General features: G+C 36.6%; 1 protein-coding gene and 1 pseudogene across 1 annotated transcript in view; one reads left to right on the forward strand and one right to left on the reverse strand.

Annotated features, from left to right (window-relative positions):
* The window catches only part of BBS9 (Bardet-Biedl syndrome 9), a 445,423-nt gene that overhangs the window by 169,732 nt on the left and 252,875 nt on the right, over window positions 1–22,816 (reverse strand). The window lies entirely within an intron of this gene.
* On the forward strand, window positions 16,458–16,776 carry LOC115280409 (annotated as a pseudogene).

A 22,816-nucleotide genomic window follows, 5' to 3' on the forward strand; every position in this document is an offset into this window, starting at 1 on the left:
TAATTTATTTTTACAAGGAAAAAAGAACTTTCCAAACAGTATGTACCTTATGACCCTATTTTTAAATATTTCTATTTTTTTATTTATACTTACACATAATACAATACATTCAAAATCAGGGGCACCTGATGTCAGTTAAGTGTCTGACTCTTGATTTGGGCTCAGGTCATGATCTCACAGTTCGTGAGATGGAGTCCCGCATCGGGCTCTGCGCTGACGGAGCAGAGCCTGCTCAGGATTCTCTTTCCTCTCTCCCTGTCCCTCCCCTACTTATGCTTGTGCACTTGCTCTCTCCCTCTCTATCTCAAAAATAAATAAATAAAAAATTTTAAAATACATTCAAAATCTGGAAGGATATATACTAAATTTAAAAAGGATTTCCTCTTGGATATATAATTAGGATAATTTTTATTTTCATTTCCTTCTCTTTACTTACCTATATTTTCTGACAAAGAATTCTGATATGTAGTATGTGTGGCTTTTTTAACGCTATTTTTAAAAATTTTTTTAAATGTTTTTTTTAATTAATTTTTGAGAGCTAGAGACAATGCGAGCAGGGGAGGGTCAGAGAGAGAGGGAGACACAGAATCCGAAGCAGGCTCCAGGCTCTGAGCTAGCTGTCAGCAAGAGCCCGACATGGGGCTCAAACCCACAGACCATGAAATCATGACCTGAGCCAAAGCCGGACACTTAACCGACTGAGCAACCTGGGCACCCCAAAGCTATATTTTTTTTTTAAAAGAAAGCAAAATTACACCACACTAACTTTAAGGTTATCCTCAGCTACCACTGTGTCCTTTCTTCAAGATCAAAATTGGAGTAAATTAGAGAAAGTTATTCTTGTTTCAGGATTATGCTTAGAATGGGGGAGCAAGATACTGTTCAAGGATCTCTACTGTTTGTTTTCATCATTTTTTGTGTCTGAAATTCCTCTATGTCTCCACAGTTCAAACTGACTAAGAAAAGACAAGAGTATACTTTGCAATAACTGGCTTTTGCTGCACTCTGCTGGAACATTCTCTGGTGTTCTGCACAAAATGATCAATAAAGAATGCTTAGGTCTTTGCTATATCTGGTTAAAATGTCCTCATGGAAGTTTACACATTTCTATGTATAAATGAGAATGTTCTTTATCTAATAAAAAGGATATGGTTTACAAGCAACACACCAAGGACCACCAGGCTCACATATCAGTAAGTGGCTGTACATGAAATAGCAGCAGTTGGTTATTTTTAAGAATTTATTCTGTAACTCCTAAGAGATAGATCTTTTCTCGACTGTCCTAAAACAATTCAAAGATCTAGCTTCAATATTGTAAATTCCCTAGATGTACCTAACTGGACTCACATTCTGTAGAATCATTTGTTACATAAAATGAAACACAACGAAAACAAAAACAAAAGCTTACCAAATTAAAGCAGTTTGCAGTTTGTTGGGAATAGTCAAATGACTTAACACCTGCTTTGTCTACCTACCCATCCCTGTTTTCAGTCTTTTACCTCCCTCTCCAAAACACACCTGCAGTAAACATTCAGCATGAAGCTCTTTCGGTGAAAAGTAAATCAATTTGTGTTGGCCCAAGATTCCACAAAACAGTGTCTAGAGAGGCCTCAGTAACACAGATGCAATGGAAAAGAACCATGGCAGACTTGGTTCAACAATCTTCAGAGGGCAGTAAGGAAAAACTTTCACCTTAGCCCTGTCTTGGGAGTTGCAAACACAGATGTTGGCAAGAATCCCAGCATACACAAAATACTTCTCAATTTTTACTAATACCTGCTAAAATTATGTTTTGGCCTCTTTGCCTGGAAAGAAAAGTCTGGGATGACCCATCTTTTGACTTTATAATCTGCATAAATCTCTTGAAGAGGGTTCACAGGAAAAGTTTCCATGGAACATTTCTTTTGCAAAAAAAAAAAAAAAAAAAAAAAAAAAAGAAAAAAAGAAAAGAAAAGAAACCAACGGCCTCCTCAACTTCATCTCCCTCTCTACGGACCTCTCTGCTGCACTATCAAATGAGAGTGGGGAAATTCAGGAGTCCACAGGCACAGAAAAAAAAGTGTGGACCATCCTCAGAGTGGATTCCTGCCCAAACCTTCCAATAGCATGGTCAAAAGCTGAGTGCATTTTAGTGCCCCCAAGTGCCTGGTACTGGGCCAGCTGCAAACCTACACCTCAGGGCCAAGAAAACCAATCTTGTTCTACGTAAGTGACCTGCTAGAAGACAACCCTGTATTGTAGGAAAAAACACTGGCTGGGCAAAGGTAAAGGAGCCCCATCAATTAACCACTTTAGAAAGGCCAAACCCTAAACCAGCCCTCCAAACCCAGTATCTCATAAAAATCACCCAATGCCCCTAAAACAGAAAATTATCCACATTTTACAGAAGAAAAAATGGAGGCTCTACAGAGCTTCAGTATTCTGCCCATGGTCACACAAGTGCTTAACAGTGAAATCAGGGTTAAAACCCAGATCTGTTTGACCCTAAAATCTCTTTCAGATCCATCGAACTGCCTCGGAGGCCCCAGGTCTTATTCCATCTCAGTTACTTTTGTTGGAGGGGACAAGTCATTGACTCTTCAGGGCTTTTTAAAAAATTCTTTTGTAAAAGGAAGTAACTGAACATAATTTCTAAAACTTTCTTAAACTCCAGAATTCCATTATTCTTAGGACTTATTCGTATCTTTCTCTGCCCATCTCCCTAATTTTTTTGGCAGAGGGGGGTGTGACATAAGGACGTAAATTCTCTAGACTAAAAAAAATTAAGGTAATCCTTAAAGTTTTCAGATATCAGACATTTTTCACTGCTGACTGTAGCTTTCAATTGTCACTAATGTTGTCTCTATACCTGGTCATGTTTAGTGGTATGTGATGGTTATCAAGTAAAAGTAAGTGAAATAAAACACCAAATGCTACAAAAATATTTAGCATGTCTCAAGCAATTTCAATCCCTAAAATTATTTATTATTTATTCACTACAACTTTGCAAAAACAACTACTCCCCCCAAATAATCTAATGTATGCAAAATCAAATAATGAAGTTGTTTTGTCACAGCACCATTAGGACCTAGTTTCTTAGTATTTTATGACTGTATCATAATCACTAAGCATATTTATATAAGGTGACAATTTAATAGGAAATCTGTTACACTTAAAAAGCAAATGTTTTATTATTTTAAATGGAAATAAGCTAGACATTCCCATCAACTGTTTGAGCAAATGTTCAGCCTTAACCAAAGCATAGCTATCTCAAAAAGAAAGCAAGCAACACTTTGCAATCCATTTTCCTTAATAAAAGGTATATTTTATTTCATTATTGATGTACAATTTTAATTAGAATTCCAAGTCCACATTTTGCTTTTTAAATGACAGATATTTTCATTAACTAACAAAAAGTTAACCCATTACCACAGTCCTCCTGAAATAATGTGTGTGATGAAGAATAATTAAGTAGCAAGGGCAAAGGTTACTTGAGACTTTACTACGGTGTGAGCTTAAATTATAGGTTTTAAACAAGATGTAAGAACGAATGCGCATGGAAAAAAAAAAGTGCAATTTTAATGGAATGCAGAACAAATTAACTTTTTAACATTTAATAATACCCAATTGCATAATGGGTTTTTTGCTAAGTGCTACAGGGAGCAGAAACTAAAAGTAACACTGCAAGGTATGCTTGTTAACTACTTCAGGCTAAAGGCATTATTGGCCTACTAAATGCTGTAGTAAATGGACACATTGTGACATGAAAGGCTGCATTCTGCCATCTGATTGGCATGTTTTGTTTGTTGTTTCTTTTTAAAAGAGAGGAAAAGATCAAAAACCTTTAAGGAATTTTGTTAGCTTGTTCCCAGAATTCCTCAGTACTTCTCTAGGCTGGGAAAAGCTTCTCCTGCAGGTTTACCTTCTCCCCTATTAAGTCAACCAGAAAGGTGGCTACAAGATCCTTTTAAACTCAGCTCTCTCCACAGCGTCAGAGCCACCACAGCTTTCCCCTCCTAGGGAGTCCGCAATTCAATCTGTGCCTATTGCCTGTAAAGCAATAACCACGGGGCATGGGGCCAGCCTTTGTTTTCATCCAATTAATTGAGTGAAATGGTTTCAACTGTGAAAAGGTCCCCATGACCTAGCTCCAAAGCTTGACAAAAGAGGAAAAGAGTATGCACCCAAGCTTCTGACTGCATTGCTGCACGTCACTGTGCCGCACTGGCCACACACTCTGTCTCCCAAGGGAGAGGGTCAATGACCTGGTCATTTCTTACTCATTATAATCAGGGGTGAAATATATCCACCATCCTTCTGCTGACCACATTTGTAATCAAAAACTTGCTTAAGCACCAGAGGAACCAATGCCATGTAAATTTCAAGAGCATGAAGAGCTCATCTTAAGTTTCCTCCAAACACATCAGGGGCTATATTCATTTATTTACTCTATCAACTTTGAGTTACCTACCCTAGGCCAGGCAATGTGCTTGACAGAGTGAACAAGACAGACATGGTTCCTGTCTTCACAGGACCTAGAACCTAGTAGCTGCACATGGCCATAGATAGTCTCAACCAACTTAGCTTCACCCTTGGTAAAGAGGGAAGGGCCCAAAGCCAAGCAGTGAACACAGGTCAGCAGAAACACTATTTCCATCTATCTTCGTTATATGCTCTCTCTTCTGGGCTTTAATCCTTTGGTGAAGTTCCTAATGTATTTGACTAAATCAAAGACTGGCCATTAGAAAGAGAAAATACTAAGACTTTTTTCCAAAGGTTCAATGAAAACCCACAGTAACTAGCCAGAAAATCTCCTTTCTTATAGTCAGCCATATACTAAAACATTCCTAATTCCCATCCCTTTGATTGACTTTGCTAAACAGTTATGGAAACATTTGCCTTAGAGCCTGAATAAAACCTCAGAATCCTCAAGTTAGCATTTTAGGCAGCCCCCACCAATTGTTCAGAATTGGCGTAAGAGATGAAAATTATTTGCTAGTGCAAATGAAAGAGATTCTGTTCCCAATTGAGACAGCTGAACTAGATGACTAAGGCCAGTTGCAATGTCCTGAATATAGGAATATGAAATTCTAAAAATGGGAAGTATCCAAATTAAATTAATTACAATAGTCCAAAAGTAGGGTATTTAAACCCATTGAAAGAATTTTCCCAATGAGACAATACTATAAATTGTATTAATGTCACAAAATAGTCCTCAGAAGACTCTTACAACCCATTATGTGCCAAAATGGAACTGAACCAGTACATCTGAAATGATAAACTACTAGAAAATAAGAGACTTGCAAGGGGTTAGTATACTCCTCACAATAAAAGTTTAAGACAGTGTCATGGACTGGACCCACGATCTAACAACTACTTAAACTGTTGTGTCCACTGCAGCTGTTAGGGTGCATATTTTACCTCTCAAGTAAACCGGAAACCACTGGAGGAGAGTAACCATTTCTAACACGTTTTGTACCCATCCCTCACTCCCCCACCTAGTGTCCCTGATAAATACTAAGCAAGTATAAATAAATGACAGGATTTCCTAGCAGGAAACCTAGGAACATCAGGGAAGCAAATGCCCCTCTTCTTTTCAATACACATAAAAGAAAAAAAGGAACAACGAGGCTTCAGTGTCATTTTTTTTTGCTCACTACAAGGAGCCATTTGGTTTCCTTTTCCACTGCCCCTCTGTGATTTGGAATGGCCATTTATACCTGTCAGATGCGTATAAGCTATGGATGTGGAATAGCACGGCAAAGCCCACTGAACTGTAAACTCCACAGTGGTGGGGGCCATGACTGCCTTGTGAACTGCTGAAGACTGGATGATGAGCTCAGTGACTTGGCTCACGGCAGGTAGTCTGATAATCTTTGTTGAATGAATGAATGAATGACTATAGTGTTCAGACAGTTTTTAATAGGTCCTTGGAATTGGTACTATATAGTGTTTTGAACTCTAAAATGTACATAACTTCTCAGCCTATCATTTATTATTCTAATTACGATAAATGTGGGTAAAACAACAATTTCCCTTTCCTTCTAACTTTATAAATATGAAGGAAAAAAGGAAAGCAGCACAAACTTGATGAAAAGTAACTGACCCATTGGCTTAGTGTCAGGACACAGCGTCAGTGAGGGAGGCTACCAGGCAAAAGGCAAGGACTCCCATTGAGAGGTCAGCCAGAAAGACACCAAAGGGGATTGCAGGCCCATGGTGGCTAGGACTTCTGATTTTTCAAGAGGAACCAAAGTCGAATGTTTCAATGCAAAATCTCTTAGCTTTTAATTTTGGCGATAAACGTGTTAACAAAAACTGCATTCCCCAATGCTATTGTCTAATCAATAAGGTGAAAATGATTTATTCCTTTGTTGTAACTAAAGGCAAAGAGAAAAAATGGAAGAGAGCACTCCATTTCCTTGTGAGTGTTTAAGCAAAACTACGGAGGGTCTCAAAGAACCCTTCTAAGTTGGAAAAACTATAATAACTAGGGCAACAGTTTTCAAACTTCTAAAGAACTGAAATCCTGATACCTACAAGAAAATACCTATAAGAAGTAAAACTGAGGTACTCCAGCTGGACCTTCTGCCCTTTATCCGATGGCCCAAGGGACTCCACTGATGCCATTCTGGAAAACCAGTGACTGTGAGAGTGGGCTTCTTGGAATGAGAGGAAAGGAGACAAAGTCTAAGGCAAATCCACGAAGGGGATGGACTTAAGAGTCACAATCTGAAGTAAAAATAAGTTCTTTAAAATGACCCCTTATAAAGTACTGTGGGTAAGAGCCAAAGGGAGGAAGAAATCTAGCAAGCTGAAAACCGCAGTTTTCCCCATAATCCTTGAGTAAAGAAAGCAAATGTAAAAGATACCACAACAAGGTCCAAAAACAAAGTATATAAAATCACTGAGGGGGCACCTGACCGGCTCAGTCAGTTAATGATTTCACTTCAGGTCATGATCTCGCAGTTCATGGATTCAAGCCCCACATTGGGCTCCATGCTAATAGCATGGGGCCTGCTTAGGATTCTCTCTCTTCCTCCCTCTCTGCCCCTTCCCTGCTCATAAGTATGTGCACATGTTATCAAATAAATAAAACTTTAAAAGATAAATAAAATAAATAATAAAATAAAATCACTAAGAAGCTGGGAATTTGAATGGGGATTCCATGCTTCAATCACCACATCCAACATTAGACACAAAAGAGGAATTAGTTCATCCAAAATGTTGACAAAGATTAGCACCAAGGCCTCACCACACTACAGACTCACACCAAAACATATATAGGACACTATTTTTATCTATGAAACTGGCAAACAGTTTTTGTTTTTTTAATGACAAGTCCCCGTGTGCATGGACTTCCTCATGTGCTGCTCTGGAGACAGTAAACAGATACAACCTTCCTGAGGGGAAGCGTGCCTTACAAGTCTTTACAAATACACAGGGACCTTGGCCCCGCAATTCCATATGTGGCAAACTATGCTGAATGGACCGATCTTTACCTGCAAAGATATTTACTGCAGCATTACTTACAGAATAAGATCTTCAAAGCAACCAAATTATCCAACACTAAAAAACTGGTTAAACTAATCTTGACATAGCCATTATGTAGCATTAAATAAGATGTTATAATGATATTTATAATGACATGAAAAATATTCCTGTGGGGCGCCTTGGGTGGCTCAGTCGGGTGAGCGGCCAACTTCAGCTCAGGTCATGATCTCACGGTTTGTGGGTTCGAGCCCCATGTCGGGCTCTGTGCTGACAGCTAGCTCATAGCCTGGAGCCTGCTTCAGATTCTGTGTCTCCCTCTCTCTCTGACTCTCTCTCTGAACCTCCCCTGCTCGCACTGTCTCTCTCTGTCTCTCAAAAAAGTAAATAAAAAAATTTAAAAAAAAGAAAGAAAAATATTCCTGAGATGAAACTAAGAGAAAAATCAGGAGTACAGGTACATCTTTTATATAATGATCTCAATTTTTAAAATAATGCATGTTACACCCACATAAAAAGAGAAAGAAAAAAAAATTTTAATGTTTTATTTAGTTTTGAGAGAGAGACACAGGGTGAGCAGGGGAGGGTCAGAGAGAGAGGGAGACACAGAATCCAAAGACTGGCTCCAGGCTCTGAGCTATCTGTCAGCACAGAGCCTGACATGGGGCTCAAACCCCTGAACTGTGAGATCATGACCTGAGCCAAAGTCAGATGCTTAAATGACTGAGCTACCCAGGCACTCCTGAGAAAGAAAAATGTTCACAAGGAATATGGATGTTTTTCACTTTAGTTTTTGTGTTTGCTTGAATTTTGCATTTGCTTGAATTTTGCAATTTTCTACCATGATAGTAAATTATTTAATGCAATTCTCACCTTTTTTTTTTAACATACATTATATGAAATTATTTCTGATTGTTTTAAAAGAGACTTTTACATAAATTTTCTTTATGTTTATAATTTAAACTCACTCCACTATATAATCCAGTTAAAAACCAGCCTTTGCTTACCCCTTTTCAGTCATTGTCTCCTTTCTCTTTTGTCCCTCCTAGCAAAAGGAGAGATTTGTAGGCCTGAAGCATTTAGAAAAATTCCAACTAATTGATCTGAATCCCAAAATAAGGTAAGAAGGAGGCGTAACTCACGTGCTGCCTCCTCAGTCCACTCAGGGAAGCTCGGTTTGGTTTGGTTTCTAATTCACTGTAAGCAAGCCCCTGCCTTTAGGTATGCATGACAGTGTTCCATATTTGTTTCCATTTGCAGTTGTTCCCGCTCTCTCCGATTGGACTGGGAGGTCTTCTAAGACAGGGCTAAGTAGACACATTGTTTTGCAGACTCTCCTTAAAGTGCCCTGCAAACAGTGATCCTGACGTACTTACTAGGGAAGATACCCTCAGGGAAAAATTAAAGAATCATCCTTGCACGTTCTATCCTGCTGGTGGCACTATCGACTCACAAAATTAGCAATCTGTGGTTTGGTCATTTAGATAAAAGCCTTAAAAATGTTCCCATTCCTGGGGTACCTATGTGGCTCAGACAGTTAAGTGTCTGACTCGATTTTGGTTCAGGTAATGATTTCATGGTTCTGAGATCAAGTCTCAAGTCTGGCTCCACGCTGACAGCACAGAGCATACTTCGGATTCTCTCTCCCTCTTTCTCTGTTCCTCCACCCTGCACATGCATGCATACATACACACACTCTCTCTCTTTCTCCCTCCAAATAAGTAAGTAAACTTTTTTTTTTAATGTCCCTATTGTTTGAGCTGTTAATTACTATTATGGAAGTCTCTCTTAAGAAAAACAATTTTGGGGCACCTGGGTGGCTCAGTCGGTTGAGCATCCAGCTTCTGCTCAGGCCATGATCTCACAGTTCATGGGTTCAAGCCTTGCATCAGGCTCTGTGCTGACAGCTAGCTCAGAGCCTGGAACCTATCTTCAGATTCTGTGTCTCCCTCTCTCTCTGACCCTCCCCTGCTTGCACTGTCTTTCTCTGTCTCTCAAAACTAAATAAAACATTAAAAAAATTTTTTTTTATTTAGGAAAAAATTTCAAAACAAAAAAATTAAATTCAATCTAAGTTTTAATAAGAGGACAATTAACTAAATCAACATTCGTGATTCCAGTGGACTTCTCCTTGACCAAGTTGAAGGTTATGATGGCTGAGAGCAGAAGTGAGCCTGTAAGTTTTGACAGGCACCAAGAGCTGCAGGAATGAATACCTAATTCTCCACACATTTACAATTGAAACATATTGTATCTGGACCTATACTTGATTGGAGACAAAAGGAACTGTCATTTAGACCATAACCTAGTGTTGACTATGAAGGGTCCAGAAGGACTAATTCGTAGTAAAAAATAAATGAACTTTTTCTAGGTACTAGGTATCCAATTAGTTGCTAATACCCCCTATTAAACTATGTCAAACACTATAGTCATCAACTTTCAAAACACTATGGCAAATAATTTTTATTTTAAGAATAAGAGCCAAAATCAAGGAGAATGCTATCAAACTAGAAATGAAAATTTGAAAAGATGAAGTACTTCATCAGAACCTATGATTCAGGTTCACGAAAAATGCTTTTAAAAAAGAACTGTAAACCAAATCGAAATATAAAAAATAATTTACCTCAAATGATATACACCATAAACCTTTCAAACACTTGTAACTTAACACCAGAAAAAATGATAGAGCCAATTTTTGTTCCAAGATGATAATTGCTTTTTAAGTACAAAGAGACCATAAAAATTCCACAGTGACAAAACAGTCCTGAAACAACTCAATAGTTAAAACATAATCATAGCAAAGGAGGATTAGGAGCTCTGCCCACAACGACTGCTTATCTCCACAAGTGGGAAGAATAAACACGGGTCTAAGTGCGTAAGTTGTAAATTACGTATCTCATTAGGAAAATAATATCCTGGTCCCAGAGGAAATTTTTGGCAGATAGATAATGCATGCCTTCAGAAGCTCCCTGAAGAAATGCCAGCTAACCCTGGGGCAGAACCCTTGAGCTCAAGAAATGATGTATTGAACACCTACTATGCCATACCAGGCTCTGTGCTAGGCAATGGGGCACAAGTGAACATTAGGTCTGGTAGTTACTTTCATCCTGGAAACAGACTAAAAACAGATGGAAAATCCACTTCAAACTGAAATGTAGAGCACTTATCTGCTAAATAAGTTTGGTTCTGGAAGAAAAATGAAGCATGGCTGTAAATTTTTTCTAACAAGATGAATCTTAGTACAAAAAATATATCAAAATAATCTATTGTTGAATTATTGAAACTCCTATTCATTATTGTTAATATCAATTAATTTTCACCTGAAAATACATTTTAATTGAAAATTATATCCTTCGTATATATTGCATATATATTACATATATTACATGTAATATATATAAGAATATACTATATATATCAGCCTATAGTTCACTTAAGTACCATTGTTATCTTTTCAAATATTCATCATCCTCAATGGCAAAGGCTAGACTAAAAGATAATTATTTGTCTATCTTTATAATTATCATCACTATAAGAGAATCAAGTTCCTTGAGGCTATCATCCATATCATAAACACCTATTCATACTTCTTCAAATCACTAAGAAACCCATACATAGTAGTTGCTCAATAAATATTTGATAGAGTAGTCTCCAAATTGAATCTTTTAATCTCTGAATTTCAGTGATCAAATATCCTATTCTTTCTTAAAATTTTTAACTATTTTCAAATATTTTGACATCCCACATTAAACATTTGTAGTCTGAATAACATTTTCAAGACTTAAGAATCACCACAAAATACATTTTCTAGGCCAAATCTAAAGGAGTTATATTAAGCACACGTATACGTTTATGTGGAAAGCAGTAAGAAATATACCATTTTTGTGTTGTTTCCTGAAATCTGACCAAAATCTGAGTTTAAACTTAAATGTATAGGAAAAAAAGAATAAATTGGCTTATTTCAGGAAGACAGTTTTGCTAAGTTGTAGTACTGGTTCCAGAGAACCTAAGATTTCATCTATCGTTAGCGAACCTAGCAAGGTTTGTGGACAAGCAACAGCGTTGAAACCTTGTCAAGAAATATTTTAAATATTAAAAAACTATGTCAACCCTTGTTCTGTTCATGACTAAACTTGATACAATCAAGAAAAATTAGTTTCGGATGTGGAATACTTCAGGGATTTGAAGTAGTTTGCTAAATAGGAAGCTAAATCCAATTACTTTTCTGAAGATTTGGCATCTTCAACTGAAAACCAATATTCCAATTAACATTAGACAAATATCCAAGGTTATCCACATGTTCCAGGCATCCTTTCTGGCTAACAAATAGGCTCCAATTCTGTATTTAATTATTCCCTTATGTATACATAGGGCCTGCATTATACTAGAGGTATATAAGGGGAAAAAAGGAAGATCTTAAATTCTTCTGTGGTTCACTTCCACATGTGCACAACCCAAATTTAACCTCCTATATAATTTTATCTTCTTTTCTAAATTAAAAATGTGCCAACACAAGTCTTCTTTCAAATATGTGATGTTTTGAACTACCTAACACTGGACAAATGTCAAAGGCACTCTCTATATCCCTTCACTCTACTAAAAAATTACAAATAAGCAAACAAAAAAGTCTCATCATCAAATATTGCCTTTAGCTTGCCTGAAGCTTAAAAGTAATTCAGATATTTGAGCCAGATAATTTATGCACCTGGCTCTCTTATTTCAAGGGAAACTTCCAAAATAAGAGTGGCTTCAAAGAGGAAAAGATTCAGTTCATTGTCCATCAGTAGGAATTCTTCATAAATGGAAGAAGAAATTCTCAAGAGTGGGGAAACTTGGTTAGCATAGAATATATACATGTGGTTCTAAATTGTTATAACTTATTTTATCCTGTGTCAACTATATCAAATACCAAATTTTATATTAACACTATGTTATTTAACACAGCATATAATTTTTCTGAACTTTAGAACAAGTGATATTTATTTATTCAGAACCAGCAAAGAATATCATTATGATAGTAGTGAAGTATCACTGAAATTGCTTTCAGTTTATTTTGAGTGAAAACTTTGCAACGAGCTAAAACAATGTAGATAGATAGATAGATAGATGTGTGTAAAGGTATGTACGTCCAGCAAAATCTCACTTATCTAGATCTCAAATCTCTAGTAACATCATCCATCCAAAACAATAATAAGAATTATGGAGGAAGGGGGCATCTGGCTGGCTCAGTCAGTAGAGATGTGACTCTTGATCTTGATGTTGTTGGTTTGAGACCCAAGTTGAGTGTAGAGATAACTTAAAACAAATAAAATCTTTTAAAAAAATTATGAGGGGATAGTGAAGAGAGTAAAAGAAGAATATGCCTGAACTCCCAAAATAGAGTCCATGTCTAAAAGCCCATGTCCTAAAACAAATTCACATAAAGCACTAACAAGAAATTTAGGCATCTGCTTAGCATTCATTTTTCTTAATATATATACCAAATAAATTTTGGTAGCCTGTTTGCTAAACCTCTAGAACCAGTAAATTAGGAATAAGCATAGCTGTTACAAATCAGGAAAAGAAAAAAAAAACAGAAAATAGTGCCCCAAAATCCAATAGAAATAAAGAAGTCAGATTATATGTATTTTTTAAGGTAGACAAAAGAATTTTAAATAGTATTTTGTCCAGACCATTCACTGGAGGGATGAGCAATACTTAATGGGCTTTAAATGTCAGAAGACCACCAGGCTCAGTCCTCAGACCTGTTTTCTACTCTATCCTCAGTCCTTCCCAAACAATGAGTCATGACCCATCAGTGGTATGTGCAAGCAATTAAATGAGTTATGAACATTTTTATATGATGAGATGGGATAATGTAGTTGAAATATATATTATTTGACTATGGAAATAGGTAGAGACTATCTCTGGTTAATTTTTATCACCTCTCCCCTCACAGTGTCTAACACAGGACTTTAAACATGAGTAAACAGTAAAAGTCTCATAAGGGAACATACGAATCATATAGAAATCACCCAGACAGAGCAGGTAAAGAGAGAAGAGCAGCAGTTCAGAAGGCACATCAACATTTAAAGGTAGGGAAAAAAAAGAGTAGCCAATGAGGAGGGCAAAGAAGAAACAGTTATATGAATGGCTATACATTTACACCAGCCAGGAATGCTTTCAAAAAAGTAAGTTGGACAACAAACTGAAACATGGTAAAAAGACCATATACTATTATAACCAAAAAATATTTAACATATCAGCAGGCCAGAGGAAACAATAGTAGGGGCAAAAACCACATTAAAAGTGGGTGGATAATGAAAGACACAAATAATTGGAAAGACATCCCATGTTCACGGATTAGGAGACTTAATATTGTTAAAATGTCCATACTACCCAAAGCAATCTAGAGTCAATATATCATAACATTGGTCTTGGCAATGATTTCCCGGATATGACACCAATATCATAGGTTAACAAAAGCAAAAATAGACAAGTGGGAATGCATCAAATGAAAAAGCTTCTTCACAGCATAGAAAACAATCAACAGAGTGAAAAGGCAACATATGGAATGGAAGAAAATACTCATATATATATAAGCAAGGGGTTAATATCCAAAATATATAAGGAACTCCTACAATCTGATAATAACACCTATTAAGAGGGCCATTACCAAAAAAAGAAAAAAGAAATTATATTGTCAAGGGTTAGAGAAATTGGAATACTTGTACACTTTGGTCAGATATAAAATGGTACAGCCATTATGAAAAACAGTATGGAGGTTCCTCAAAAGATTTAAAATAAAACTATAATATGATCCAGCAGTCCTACCTTTAAGTATCCAAAAGAATTTAAATCATGATTTCAAAGAGATACCTGCACTCCTATATTCATTGCAGCATTATTCACAGTAGCTAAGATATGGAAACACTCTAAAATGTTTGTGAAAAGATGAATGGATAAAGAAAATGTGGTGTATGTATATACAATGTAATATTACTCAGCCACAAAAATAGAAGAAATTCTGCCATTTGCAACAACATGAATGAACTTTGAAGAAATTATGCTAAGTGAAGTAAGCTAATCACAGAAGGACAAGTACTCTGTGATTCCACTTATACGAGATATCTAAAGTAACCAAACTCATAGAAGCAGGATGGGGTGGAATGGGAAGGTCCTGTGCAGTGTGTAGAGTTTCAGTCATGCAAAATGAAAAACAATTCTATAGGTATGCCATATAATAATGTGCATACTGTCAACAAAACTAAACTGTATGCTTAAAATTTTAATAGAGTTTGTATTAAATGGGTTTTTCAACAAAATTTTAAAAACTAGACAGATAAATAAAGTGGAAGATAAGAAAACAGAGAAAATAAAAAGTGTACAAGTTCTGATGGGACAAGTGTGCAGAGGGAGAAAAGAAAATATGGGTCACATCTAGAAGACGAACACAAAGAAAAGTTGCAGGAGGCAGGTCTGTATCAGGATATATTTCAGCATGTTTATAGGCTAGAGGGAAGGAACAGAGACAGGGAGAAATCAAACATGTAACTGCCAGAACAAATGACAAATGAGTTATTTTTCCAGAAATTAGTGGAAGATCAAACGGATCAAGTGAAGAAGAGGAAGGAACCCTCATATACTCCTGATGGGAATATAAAATGATATAACACTGAGGGAAAAGTATGTCATAAAAAGTTAAGCATAAATTTACCATATGACCCTGCAGTTCTACTCCCAATAATCTACCAAGAGAAAACAAAACATATGTATACACAGGGACATGCAATACATGTTCATGGCAGCATTATTCATTTATTGGTCAAAACTGAAAATAATCAACATATCCGCCAACTGATAAAAACAAATGGGGTACAACCATACAACGGAGGACTATTCAGCAATAAAAAGGAACAAACTCTTGACATGTTCTACAACTTGGATGAAACTCAACAATATTAAGAACTCAGATCCAAAAGACGACTTATTGTATGATTCTAATTATATTAAATATCCAGAAAAGGCCCACTTAAAAAGACAAAAAGTAGACTAGTAGTTTCTTGGTGTTAGGGGTAGAAGAGGGGATTAAGTGTAAGTGGGCACTGGGGATGTGTGGGGGATAATGGTAATGTTCTAAAACTAGAATGGAGTGATGTTTGCACAACTCTAAACACATTCAAATTCATCATACAGTACACTTCCAATGGATGAATTCTGCAGTCTGCAAATTATACACCAATAAAGTGTTGTGTTTTGTTTTTTTTTTTTAGACAATGAGCTAACTTGACTGGCCTGTGTATTTTGCAGAAGTGGAAGTTAAGATTAGAAGGAGCTGGGTTCAACTCTTCAGAGATCTTTGAATGCCAGAATGAGAAGGCTCAATCTGATAGCAATGGAGATGCTCTGATGGTCTCAGAATGGGATAGGGCAAAAACAAATTAAAAATACAGATCATTACATTCGGGAGATTCACCTTATATAATATGTCAAATAAGAAGTTGACACATTAGATCATAAAGACCAGGACCTATGGGCTTTCTTGAGTCCATGACCTCACTAGCAAGAGCTGATCCTCTTACATACTTTTACCTTGAATCACAAAGGTGGGATAAAGATAGAGGGAGATGGCCCATGAAAATCTATCACTTTCATGGGAAAAACATCTCCAAGAATATGGCCTCTTGAGGCCATCATTCCAACTGGAGAATCAACTGACTACTAGATAGGGGTAGAAGGAGGCAGAGAATCAATATTTGGATGAGAGGGCTGGTTGGATTTCCCTGAATCTAATACCTTGCTATAAGAGATTTAGAAATCATACAAAAGGAAATTTTAAAATAACAATAATATAGGGTGGTCCATCAGGGAAAATAGTGAAGATAAATATCTGCTGATTTTACTGCACAACATTCTACTAATGATTCCCAAATACAGTGACAATATATTTGAATCCATGTAAAGCCCAATGTTCCTTCCGCTGAGGAAGTCATGGAGGAGCAAGAGCCATGGCTCTGTGCTACCCTATCATCATGGGCCTCAACAAAGGCCACAAGGTGACCAAGAAAAGAGCAAGCTGAGGCACAGCCACCACCCTGGGTGCCTCACCAAGCACACCAAGTTCATGTAGGACATGATCTGAGAGGTGTGCAGCTTCACCCCATAGTACTGAGTGGCAAGCCATGGAATTGTTTAAGGTCTCCAAAGTCAAGTGCATCCTCAAGTTCATCAAGAAAAGGACAGAGACACACAATAGTACCAAGAGGAAGAGAGGAGTTGAGCAAAGTCCTGGCAGCCATGAGGAAAGAGGCAACCAAGAAGGACTGAACCCCTCCCCTCTGTATTTAATAAAGCCCTTTTGGAACTCGAAAAAAATAAAAATAAAGTCCAAAGTTCAAAATTCATTTCTTTAAATTAAATAACTTTTACCTATTACTGCCTTGTTCCTGAATATATAGCTAAGTCTCCCAAAAGTATCTCTTTAGGGGTACCTGGATGGCACAGTCAGTTAAGCCTCCAACTTGATCTGGGCTCAGGTCATGATCTCAAGGTTCATGAGTTCAAACCCCAAATCGGGTTCTGCACTGATAGAACAAAGCCTGCCTGGGATTCTATCTCTCCTCTCTGCCCTTCCCCGGTATGTTCCCTCTCTCTTCCTCTCTCTCTCTCTCAAAATAAGTAAATAAACTTAAAAAAAATTAAATATATAACACCTCAACTTACCTTTGATTACTTTTGGTACTTTCAAACAATACTCAGGGAAATATACAGGGAAAGACATATAAGTACTCATATAATGACTTGGCTGTTCACAGATAATCCTATAAAGACCACATATCTTTTTCTTTTGTTAAGCAAGATAAAATAATCTCTCTGGCTTTGTTTTCCTTCACTGAGAAAAAGAGAGAAAGTGGGGGAAGAAAAAGAAGGCAAAAAGGAGGGATGCAAGGATGGTGATTATTGTTAATTCACAATTCAAACCATTCAGAACTCCATTTACAGAAAACTAATACAAAAGGAATAACTGTGCTAGATAGGATTAAACAGGAAGATAGACAACATAAATTAAACTCATAAAATTACAGATAATTAGAAGCCAGTTATATACTTCTCTCTCATCACTGACACAAAGAGACAAGATTTTCATTGTTCATTAGTTTTATTGGAATATTAGAAACTTCTTGTATCTGAATGTATCTCAAAAGACTTTTGTTTAAAGATCAAACAACAAATAGAAACTTTAGCAAAAGAGGGTACCCCAATTACTGTTGGTTTAGACTATTTTATATCAGCCAGGTGATCAAATTTATGAATCTGAAAAATTTTCCAAAATAAAATATTCATATTGAATTTGCAATCTAGTAGGTATTCAAACTACCACTAGCAAGCAGAAAGCACAAATACTGATTGAAGAGGGTACAGATAAAGAAGTATGCACTTGGTTTATAAAAAACACATATGCCTCAGGGAAGTAAGGCATACCAGATGGATGTTAAATATAGAATGTTTTTATATGCTAATAGGTCTGTTTTCCCCTTGATTTATGTACAACCCCCATTAATGTCAATTAGTGTTATATATGTAAATCCAGGGAAGCATAACTCCAATGTCATAAAACTCTTTTGCACTTGTATATCTGTTTGAAAACCAATTGAGTTTCAAAAAGTTCAGTTACTCAGACTACCATTAGCGTCCACCAAACAAATGCTGACTGACCTTGAAGGCCCATTTGTTCCCGAAATTCTGAATTGATGAAAACTTAGGATTCTAAGTCCCTTGCCCTTAACCATTATGCAAATACAATAACTATTTATTAGAAATTTTACTAGAAGATAAGTACTATGCTAAATGCTGCTCAGAAAGGTTCTCAGGGGTCCAAAGATGACAGGGAAGGAGCCAGCTGGCAGGCCTCAAATCAAAGAACCAGAAAGAGCTGAAACAAGGACCCAAGTCTATTGATACAAAATTTGATGCTTTTTTTTTAACAATACCTAAAAGCATGGTTTATGTGAGCAAATGTTCCTGGTAGTCCCCTAAACATCTAAGAGTGCTTTCCACTGCCTGATACTCACATATAGTGAGTGAAAATAACTGCATTAGTAGTAGTCTTAACATGAACTAGAATTTAAAAGAATTAAAGGAAAGAAAAAATAAGTAAAGAGACATTACAAGAAACAACATAAAACAATGAGTGACAATTATCTAGAATTGTAATGCCTGTTAAGGTAGTGACTGGCCACATATGGCTATTCAGAGCTTGAGATGTGCTACAATACAAAATAAATCATGTACTGAAGATTTATTATGAAAGAAAATATAAACTATCTCAATAATTTCGATTTGATTACATGTTGAAATAATATTTTATAGTGTTAAATAAAATACATTATCAAGATTAATTTCATTTATAGGGGCTCCGGGGTGGCTCAGTCGGTTAAGCATCAACTTCAGCTCAGGTCATGATCTTTTGGTCCATGAGTTTGAGCCTCACGTCAGCTCTGTGCTGACAGCTCAGAGCCTGGAACCTTCTTTAGATTCTTTGTCTCCCCTTCTCCCTGACCCTCCCCTGCTCACACTGTCTCTGTCTCTGTCTCTGTCTCTCTCCCTCAAAAATATAAAACATTTCTTAAAAAATTTTTTGAAGATTAATTTCACTTGTTTCATCTGGCTTTTTTAAATGTGGCTACAAGAAAACTTAAAATTACATACATGGCTCGTATCGGTGACTTGAAGTATATTTGTTGGGAGTAGACTTTATAGACACACACATATACTGAATACATCAGTGATAAACTTATAACAAACATACTTTGCAGATTACATTCTAGATTGCACTCTGACCTAGATGAAGAAAAGTTTACATAATTTTAGTAGAGCTTTGTACACTTCTCTACTTTCACTGAGGGACTAGTGAGGTTAGAGTCAGACAGAATAAGACAATCCTCACCCTTATACATATATTCACTCAAGCATACCATTCAGTTATCTAATTGCTCCCTTTTGAGTGAATAGGAATAAACTCACTCACGTATCAAACAATAATCCAAAGTTTTAAACATTCAGAGAACAGAGAAACGAGTTTATAGGGTATATAGGGGAGAGAGAAAATACTTCCTTCAGAAAAATACCGATGAAGACAGGAGTTTGTGATCACATCCCATTTTTAAAAAAGCTATTATTTTTAAAAATTGTGGTAAAGTACAAGGAACATAAAATATATCATCCTTTTTTAGGTATATAGTTCAATAGTGTTAAGTACATTCACATATTGTGAAAAATTATTTTCATGCTTATCAAATTATGATCATAATATTAAAGGAAATTGCTTAAGAATTTATAATCATCTAAAACAAATGCTCCCCATTTTCAATTTTTTATATTCCTTCCAAATCTTTCTTTGCACACTCACCTACTATAGATACATCTATTTCATTATTTGAAGATTACTAAATACTAATCTGCTTTTTTCAGTTATTTGAAAGGTTTATATTACTCTAGTTTTTTAAATAATGAAATGAAATAATGGTATGAAGAGATCATATCAAATGGTAGCACTAAAATAAACTAATCATTTCTAACCATGGAAACTGGTTTACAGTGATCAATCTTATAAATGGCCAACCTGATGGATATATTTTTTTTTCCTTTGTGAACTATTTTCTTAGGTAAATAGCCAAGAGTAGAATTATAGGGTAAAAACATACAAACTCCATTTTTTAACTTACCACTTCTACTTATCCCCAAACATATGGCTATAAATTTCTGTGTCCCTTTCTCACTTGTTTATTCTACACCCTTCATAAGAGAAAGAAACTCTTAGCTTTTAAGTAGTTAGAGAAGAAAAATAAATGCAGCAACATCACCATATCCCTGATACCTCCTTCTCAACTTATCAGCATATTGTTTGTACTTGCCAATGGCAAGGAAGAAAGTAGGCCTGAATGTTTCATCACATATTCCTTTGGGTTATCAGCCAAAATCATGCTCATTTAAAAAGTCACAGACCAAAAAACCCTTAGACTTCTGCGTGACTTAAAATGATTTTTAACATCAATACCATACAAATAAACAAAGTGGAAGGAAGTTTTAAGTACATAAAAAGTAACAAATAGCAAACTCCAAACCACAGGATCTCTGTTTAAAATTACGCCTATTACAACCTCTGTTTTGCAGAAGAGAAAAATCAGCCAAGTGCCTTTCTAGAACACTAATGACTATCAGTCATTACATCACACATATGTCATCTGACACAAACTTTTAGATTAGTAAACATTTTTCCTCTGCTACAACAGAGGGTTAGTGTTCAAGTGGGAGGGGGGAAAACCTAGTACACATAAAAGCATCACAACACAAGCCAAATCTCCCTGATTTCAATTCAACCAATAGTCCTGCTTTGACTAGCAAATGTACAAAACATTTTTACAACATGAAAGAGAATTTTCCAAAGTTTTTCTGCAAAAGGTAATAATCATTAGAATTTGATAGCAAAGAAATTGAACTTCAGTATAAGTTAACAAATTAACAAAGTTAATTCTTCCTCTGATACTGAAGTTTCAGATGTAATACATACTTTGGGGAACTCTTCAGAAGATTTTGCTCCCTTTCTGATAGGTGTATACCCAATGAATATTGGATGATAGTGAATATATACCTGTATATTATGAATATGTGCAAACAATTTGCATGAATCTCCTTTTTCTTCAATCTCACTGTGGTTTTGCAAAAGAAATCCTAGGATGTCTGTGTCCCACATGGAAATGATTAAATATACCACATGACACACTAGAGCATGGACTTTGGAATTGATGGCTTAATACCTGTGTAACACTGAGCAAGTTGCTTAACCTGCTTGGAGTCTCAAGCTCTTTATCCATAACTTGGGATCCCTTATTGGAAACAACAATGCCACCTTCACAAGACGACTGTGATTATTAAAAGAAGTAATAAATGAAATTTACCTCAGTATCAACAGATGCTCAATAAACATGAATTCCCCTTTTGTCCCCATACTTCCTTTCTTAGGTCCTCCAAAACTATTTCGATTGTAGGCAGTATTCTGATTGTACAAATGAGGAAATCTAGGTGTCTAACAGCTCACAAAACAAAATTCTTGACATGGTTACTTTCTTTCAATATCATGTCTCAAAGCCAGAAGAAAAAAAGATTTTCCAAAAGGAAGACTTTTTTTCTAAATTCTAGAATAAATTTTTTTAATGTTTTTTATTTATTTTTGAGAGACAGGGAGAGACAGCACAAGCAGGGGACGGTCAGAAAGAGAGGGAGACACAGAATCTGAAGCAGGCTCCAGGCTCTGAGCTAGCTGTCAGCACAAAGCCCGACGCGGGGCTCTAACCCACGAACTGTGAGATCATGACCTGAGCCAAAGCTGGTCGCTTAACAGACTGAGCCATCCAGGCACCCCTAGAATAAATTATTGAAATTATCGTGGGCAACTGGGAAATCTTCATTCACTGGAGGATGTAAAGATCACAGGATGCTTTTCCCAGAGTGACAGCCCCGGTCTCCTCTCCTTGCTTCAGTCATAGGCTGACCTCAGGAAACAGTGCCTGGTAGGTGCCCTCAATGGAGTGTGATATGACAGAAGGTAGATACTACATAGGAAAGGTAAGAATAAAATGCTAATGTGTACATGTGGATTGTAGGGTTCCTATCCAATAAAAAATACAGGATAAGGAAATTACTTGCAGTTGAAAATAGGAGAAAAGTGAATTGGCTGACCCCTGCTGCCGAAGTGAGCACTGATATTCCCAACTCAGATAAGCCTTATCACTCATCATCAGTTAACTAAGATGCCTTCCCCAGAAAGAAACCCTTGAGCTGTCCCCAGACATGCTCTTACTGATGGCGACTGCATTCCTTTTTCTTCAACTTTGGGGAAACTTACAGTTGGCTTTGGAGTAGTGGTCATAAAGCTGCTCTGTCTTTGAACTCTGTTCTATATTTGAACTCCCAGTTACCTTACTCCACTCATCAGAAATTAGTATCCTGACAAGGCCCGGACCATCTACATTATCTGATGGGCCCAGAGCAAAAGGAAAATAGAGGTAAAAAACATTAAGAATTTCATGATGGTGACCAAACAAGGGTGGTGTGTGCCTGCATGGGCTGCATGCCCACGAAGCCCACCCTGAACAGGTGGATAACAGACTCCACCCCCAAACAACTGACCATAACTAAGCATACAGGTAAGTATTCAGGCAGGCTCACTAACCTGAAAACAGCACAGATGCTGTGTCTGCCGTAAACAACTGTTGACACCTAATTAATTATACATTATCTTCAGAGTTCATAGACCAAAACTGATTATGAATAAATAATATCATAATGACAATAAAAATTTAGGTTT

This window comes from Suricata suricatta, chromosome 2 (assembly GCF_006229205.1).
Source record: "Suricata suricatta isolate VVHF042 chromosome 2, meerkat_22Aug2017_6uvM2_HiC, whole genome shotgun sequence".
NCBI lineage: Eukaryota > Metazoa > Chordata > Mammalia > Carnivora > Herpestidae > Suricata > Suricata suricatta.